Raw genomic sequence first — 7,904 nt, forward strand, 5'->3', positions numbered from 1 at the left:
TCAAACACGTAGCCAGAAAAATAAAAGTGAAAAGAGGTAGACAGAGAGATTAGAAGTCAAAATGGTCCTCGCAAAGATTTATCATGTTCTGTTCAGGGTTTCTACCTGTTTGGTTCTGCCCCTTGAACTGATTGGTGAGCATGGATTGTTTTATGAAAGCATTCAACTTCCCAAAGTATCTTTGAGTCTTTGTAATAGGTGAAGATACAATCATTTGGGATTCACAGCAAGATCAAATATCTAATTTTCTTAAAAATTTGTGGTAGGATTACTCAGTATTTCATTTCCTTCTCTTAAAAATTGTCATTTGAACAAATTGCTATGAAGCAATTACATAAAATTGCAATGCATAATAAACAATGTTTTTCTTACAGTGTAATAGTTTTAACATACCTAGATGGTTCAAATGGCTGTTTTATTATGATAATCTGTTTATTTTCTGGAGGGGGGCAGGGACTTGTCTATCACTGTAAATTATAATTTTATTTTGATTCACAAATGGTCAGAGTACCTCTGCTGATTTTTATGCATTATGTTGGCAGCATTAAGGAAAATATGTGATGAGAATATGGAAGAAAATGTGAAATTAACATCCCTTAATTATGCTTTTTCTAAATATTCTCCTCATTTTACTCTCTTCCTTTTATACCCATGTAACTTCACCAAATTATCATCTCTCTCTTCCTATGTGAGAAAGAAAGAAACCATGTGTATTAATTTTATGTGGCTGCTGTGTCAAATTACCACAGACTTAAACAGCTTAAAACACAAATTTATTATCTCTGCAGTTGTATAAGTTAGAAGTCTGATACAGCTCTCTCTGGGCTAAAAATCAAGGTGTCCACAAGGCGGCATTTCTTCTAGAAGCTCTAGGGGATAAAACATTTCTTAACCTTTTCTAGCTCCCAGAAGCCACCCACATTGCACAGCTTATAGCCCCCTTCTCTACCTTCAAAGTACGCAGCATTGCATTTCTCTGTGTCATTCTTTCATAGTCACATCCACCTGTAATTCTCTTCTTTTGCTTCTCTTGTTCACTTTTAAAAACCTTTGTGGTTAAGTTGGATTCATCCTGATAATTCAGGAGGTAATCTCCCTATTTTCAATGCAGCTAATTAGCAACATTAATTCCATTTGCAACCTTACTTTCTCTTTGACACACAGCCTAACAATTCAAAGGTTCTGGAGATAAGGACATGGACATTCTTGTGGGCCATTATTTTGCCTATGATTCCATGCCTGAGATTCTGTGAGATGTCACTCTTCCTGGGGAATAAAAGAACACTGGGGAGTGGGAGGAAACTGCTTTCTTCCTGATATTCAAATAAACATCCTACAGTGGTGGTACACTCTTGTTATTCACTCATGAAAGGATCATATATATTTATTTGTTATGAGCTTTAAAAGACCATGTCCCACACGAGGCTTCTCATGCATTGTTATGCAAGAGTCCTCCAGATCAAAAAGCTTTAACAGATTGGATGCTCTTTGTTGGGGCGCCAAAACTTGATGTACCCAGCTATATTTCAGAACACACATTAGCTACTGATTGTTAGTTAGCAAGGGTAGAGTTAGAGATCAGAAGTATTTAGAGGAAGAGGCAGAAGATAAGAGACAGGGAGTACAAACTGGCACACAGTTTTTGCATTGCAGGGTTTCAGATCAGTGGAAAGTGTCATGTCATTGTAGCTACGCCTAAAGGCTCAGAGTCAAAAGTGCCAGACCTCATGCCCAGAACTTGGTTTGAAAGAAGCCTATATTGGTCCCAAGGTCTTTGGAGGACATCGCCATAGTGACTATCATAAATACCGGCTTCAGATACAAGAATAGGCACCAAGATAAATTGGGGGAAATGCCAGAAAATGACATTCTCTCCTTAAAGGGAGAAATGTTTTGAGTAAAGTCTTATCTCTAAGGAAGAGTGTTTACTCTAGACATAAAATAAGGATGAAGACATTGAGGTGTTTCTGAAAAGAAATAAAGAGAGCATGAAAAAAAAAATGCTCTTAGTACAAGGCATGGAAAAACTGTTTCTCACCCTTTTACATAGATGGAAAGGCAAAATAAATTTAAAAAATAAATAAATAAAATAAAATAAAAGAAAGAAAAGTTAAGATGGTTCCAAATGACTTTTGTTTGTTAATACAGTGTTAAAGAATACGTTTTAGAAAGTAATTATTTGCTAAAATAAATAAATTAATTAATTAAAGCCTGAAAAAAAAACCCCTCAACATTCACTACTCGTTTGATAGCTACTGCACACTAATAATTGTTTTAGAAGTGCTATTTCTATTCCCCTCTAAAGTACTTCTAGGTGTGGGCTGGCCCTGTGGCTCACTCGGGAGAGTGCAGCACTGGTAGTGCCAAGGCCGCAGGTTCAGATCCTATATGGGGATGGTCGGTGCGCTCACTGGCTGAGCGTGGTGCAGATGACACCAAGCCAGGGGTTATGATCCCCTTACTGGTAAAAAAAAAAAAAATAAAGAAAGAAAAGAAAAGTACTTCTAGGTGTATATTATTATCCTCCAAAATTTACAGATGAAGTAAGACTCAGAGAAGTTAAAAGATGTACCAGAGATAATGTAGGAGAACTGAGTTTTAAACCCAAATCTTCATGACTATTAAATACCAAACTCTTTATCTAAGTAATGCTGGTTCCCAAACAACCCCCAATGTCTCCTAAATAGGATAAAATAATTTTACATAAATTATCTAAAAATAAATAGATTGCAAAACCTAAGGAAGCACATGTTATTTTGGTTGTGTGCCTCACAAAATTCATTGAACTTTGTATAACACTAAAGACACAATGCGTTTTTCTAATTCATTTAATTCAGCTTTCAGATGACAATTGTGTTTAGATTCATAAGGAGAGGGGTGGGCAGAATGTTTTATATGCTGAGCTAGAGAACGAACAACAAAGACACACTCAGAGGGTGGAAGAAGCAGAACGCGAAGTCCCCACTACTGAAAAACACCACTATTCGCTTTCTCTCTGTTCCCAATATTTTCTGCTAACACATAAAAATCTTATTTGAACAAAGAGAATTCCAAGATGTCTCTTCATAACATATACTACCACTTTGAAAAACTGCAGGTATCTCACAAAAGAAAATCTATAGCATTTCCAAATGTCATTTGAAACTGATTCAGTTCCTCCCTCTCAAAATACTTTAAATATTATCAAAATACAGTTTCTGACTCTCTTTAGACTCTAGAGCCTGCCTTCAAATACGGATGTAGAAGCAGTGTGGGATGCGGACAAGGTGCAGATTGGAAGTGAGACAGCCTGAGCTGATGAATCACGCCCTTGCACATACGGCTTCCATTTCTCCATTCCAGAGCTTCAGTTTTGCCCAGTGTAAAATAGCAATAATAGTACCTGCCACAATTGGAAGTGAGACAGCCTGAGCTGATGAATCACGCCCTTGCACATACGGCTTCCGTTTCTCCATTCCAGAGCTTCAGTTTTGCCCAGTGTAAAATAGCAATAATAGTACCTGCCACATGCATTACAGTGGAAATAAATATAATAATATAATTCTTAGCTCAGTGCTTATGTATGAATTTTTTGATATTTTATATTTCTTTATTTTCAATATTTATATTGTATAACATGAAATCTTGATATATGTATACATTGTGGAATTGCTAAATCAAGCTGTTTAACATATGTATTACCTCACACACCTATTCTTTTCTGGTGAGAACACTTAAAATCTACTCTTTTAGCAATTTTCAAATATAAAATGTATTGTTATTAACTGTAGTCACTATGATGCACAATAGACCTCCTGAACATATTCCTCCTGTTTAACAAAATTTTGTGTCCTTTGACCAACATTTCCTCATAATAAATGCATTTATCATCATTAGCATTATTAATAGTAGTGCTAGTTGATGTAGTAGTATTTTTAACTCCTCATTCATCAGTTCCAAACTCGTTTGCCTGGATTCAATGCCCCTCAATGTGCCTCAGTAATACTTCATTTAGAACTAAGACATAAATGCTGATGTGCTTGCCATCATCATTCCACTAAATTTTCACTTCATACTGACACACCACTGAATAAATATAGTCCTCAAACTTTGCATGATTCAGTTGATTAATTTATTATAGACTAACTTCTTAGGCATTTCAAAACTTGATTTTCTACATTAATTTGCAAACACCCTTATTTCTTCAAAGTAAAGCTATATTCCTTTATTAAACCTCGTGAATCTGAGATGCCAAGAAAAGTAGCATAGAACCAATCTCAGCCCCAGAATGCTCTTCACAAGGTCACAATCTGACATGAAGAGAGTGATAGAATTCAGACTAATTTTATGCAAGCAGATTCGTGTGTGTGTGTGTGCGTGTGTGTGTTTTGATATTAAAAAAAGAAGAAAAGATCAGCAATTTGCTAAAAACAGACATTGCTCTAGGATGTAAACTGACATTTTCTATATGTCAAAAGTCATTTATGACATTTGAATCCTGAAGTGTCATAATACAAGCCATGAAGAGCCATACAACCAGGGCTTATAAGAGTAAAACATTGTACCAAGATAAAATATAAATAAAGGGAAAAGAAGGTAATGGAAAACATGAACAGTTATAGAAGTAAAAAATAAATTTTTCTACTAGAGTTCACTGTGGTTTTCAGGTAAGTGGCAAAAAATCTGAAAATTTAATTACCAGGAGTACCTAAAGTCCAAGATAAATCTTTTAATCCTGAAAAAGGAACGTCAAACTGGATTAAACACACATGGGCACACATGCATGTACAAATACACATTAACACAAACTTGAGATTTGCTCAATGCTTTTATGCTTTTCTTGGTATTCTTATATGTCCTATGTAAATATTACATCCTCGTGTAATGAGAAAGGGTGAGATAATTTTACCCTATTTCCAGTTAGAAAAAAACAAGGCACATAAGGTCAGGTCATTGTCTAAAGCAAATTATAATCAGTCATGGCCAATTCAAGCTTGGAACTTAGGTCTCTTGACCCCTATCATCTCCCCTCTCCCCATTATGCCATGCTTAACTTCTATCCATAGGTATTGATTGTTGATAAGTTGCAAAGAAACCGCACCTCCTTAGCCTGACTGATAGCCATTCACATTCACTAGCTAACTCCCACCCACCCATCCAGCTCTGTCTCCATATCACAGGACATGAACTGCTTGCTCTCCTCTAAACAGGCACACATGGTTCTCTCTTTATGGAAGGCTTCTCTGTCCCTGTACTCTCTGGGTAATTTCTGCTCCTCTTCTGTAAAACCTACATCTATTTATTGGCTACCTATGACAACCATAGCTCTGTGTCTGACAGTGAACTTACAATGGGTAGAAAACACATTCCCCCTATTTCTGTGAGCTTCCAGTCATTTTGTAGAATAAATTGAACAGAACAGCAGTAATTTCTGGCAACAAATCTTATAGTAGAGGGAGATTAGTGTGACTGTGGGAGCACAGAAGGGAACCCTGGTACAAGCTGGGGCACAGGTGATCAAACTGAGAATTCAAAAGAACTTCCTTCCGGGGAAATGTATTAAAATGCATATTCCTGGATCACCACTCATTCAGCAGGTCTGGTGTGGGGGTGCACAAAAATGTGCATTTTTAAAACACATTCTTAGGCAATTACAATATGGATAGTTCATGGACAACACTTTGAGAAACACTGACTTAGGAAAGATTGCTTGGAATGAATGTATTTAAATAAACACATAAATGATGAATAGAGGGTGGTTATAATGTTCCAGACCCAAAGCAAAGACCATACAAGGCATAGAGAGAAAGTACATCACATTTGAGACACTGAAAATTCAAGTAATTCTGTCTTAAATAAGACAAAAGATGATGTTGAGGAGATAGGTAGGAGCTGGGTAGAGTTAAGGACCTCCAAATTCCCAAAGCAGTTTGCTTACTGCTATTATACTGATTAGAAATCAGTATAATAGCATTCAGGAAGCCTGTTTTGTCCTGTCTCCTTCACCATCAGCCAGTACACAGTGCCCAACACACACACAGCATAAGTGCTTAGTTAACTTTAGTAAAAGGAATTAATGAATGAAAAAATAAATATTTTCTAATATCAGTAGTAATGCAGCCTAATCAGGTATATTTATATAGTAAAAGCCATACTAGACAGCTTCAGTGATTTGGTCTTTTTTTCTTCATTATTTACAAAGGTAGGCTTAATGAATTTTTATTTGTTAGGAGTCTTTCTATAACAGGTTACAGGAAATTCAACTTACAGGGATCCAAACAATACAGGGATTAGTTATCCCATATAACAGTGTAATAGGCAAGGAGACCTCCAGCACAGAACATCAGGGCTCCCCATCTTTGTGACTATCACATTCTCAGGCTGGAGTAAGGTGAAAAAGCAGTTTCTGGCATTATATTCAGATGCAACAATGTCTAGAAGGAAAAAAAAAAGTGGGGGTGTTGTCCTGTGTCTCTATTTGGAAATGAAAAATCCTATCTCAGAACCACATACACTCAGCCACCTTGCAGATTTTCTCTAATTGGCCAGATTGTGTCACAGTTTTATGACTAATTCAATCATTGGCAACGAAAATGAACCATAGTCATTTGCTTAAACCAGCAGTTTTCAGAATTTTGATCTCAAGATTTCTTTCTCCTTTAAAAAAAATTAATGAGATTTGAAATATCTGTATCTATTTCTTTAGCTATTGATGTTTACTGCATTAGAAATTAAAATGAGGAAGTTTTAAAACAGGAACCCACAGCACACATTTCATTAGCTATCCCAGTGATGACAGCAACATACATGAAAAATTCTACTTTGTATGTATAAGAGAATGATAGTGAAACAGACAAATAATATTTATTATGAAAACAAGGATAGTTTTGACAGAGTGGATCCCTTAAAAGAATCTCAAGAGGCCCCCACCCACGCAAAAACACACTTCAGTGACACTTGGACCAAACTTTGAGAATCACTAGATCAGGCCAATTTGGAGGAATCCTCAGAAATTGCAGACGGAGGTAAACTTCCCACGAGCATATGACTTCATAGAAGAGCATGGATACTTGCACAAAATTAGAATTCTGTTAGGAAGAAGGAAGGAAGCCAAAATGGGATGTTGGCTAGGCAATAACACTGTCAAAGGTATACATGCAATCCAGTCTCTGGAAGCTGAGAGAAATTTTACCATATATGGGTGTGTATGTACATATGCGTATGTTTAGTTTAAAAGGTGGCCATTTTTGATAAGTCACACATTTACCTCTGTAAAGATTTTGGTGTGAACATATATATGATTTTGTTATATATATTTTTGTAAAATATACATATATATTTCAGTTTAAAAGTCAGTATTATTGTTTGTTTTCTTGTTTCAAAGTAAAATAATCTTTATTTGCAGATGATGATTGTTTATGCAAAAACACCTAAGAAATCTTTGAAGAGTTACTAAAACTAATAAGTAGATTAAGCCACATATTTAGATAAATGGACAATATAAAAATCAATTGAATTTACATACGTCAACAGCAAATAATTACAAAATGTAATTTTAGAAAAATTCATACCTACAATAGCATATAGAAAATACTTTGGGGAATAACTGAAGACATGCAACACCTCTACAATGAGAACTACAAACATTGCTGTGAAAAATTAAGAGGTGTAAGAAATTAAATGATATACCATGTTCATGGATTATAAAGACTTAATATTGTTAAGATATAAATTATTTCCAGATTCAGAAATTCCAATAAAAATCCTATTTTTTGTAAACATTGAAAAACTGACTTTAGGGCCGGCCCGGTGGTGCACTGTGCTAGTGCGCCGCTTGGGAAGCGCGGCGGCGCTCCCGCCGAGGGTTCGGATCCCACATACAGACCGGTTCCCGCTCACTGGCTGAGCGAGGTGCGGGGGCAACA

At 36.0% G+C, this 7,904-nt stretch overlaps 1 protein-coding gene across 1 annotated transcript in view; it reads right to left on the bottom strand.

Annotated features, from left to right (window-relative positions):
- Positions 1-7,904, bottom strand: part of LOC103594322 (contactin-associated protein-like 5) — a 113,754-nt gene that overhangs the window by 10,854 nt on the left and 94,996 nt on the right. The window lies entirely within an intron of this gene.

Source organism: Galeopterus variegatus, unplaced genomic scaffold (genome assembly GCF_000696425.1).
Source record: "Galeopterus variegatus unplaced genomic scaffold, G_variegatus-3.0.2 Scaffold1530, whole genome shotgun sequence".
NCBI classification, from domain to species: Eukaryota; Metazoa; Chordata; class Mammalia; order Dermoptera; family Cynocephalidae; genus Galeopterus; species Galeopterus variegatus.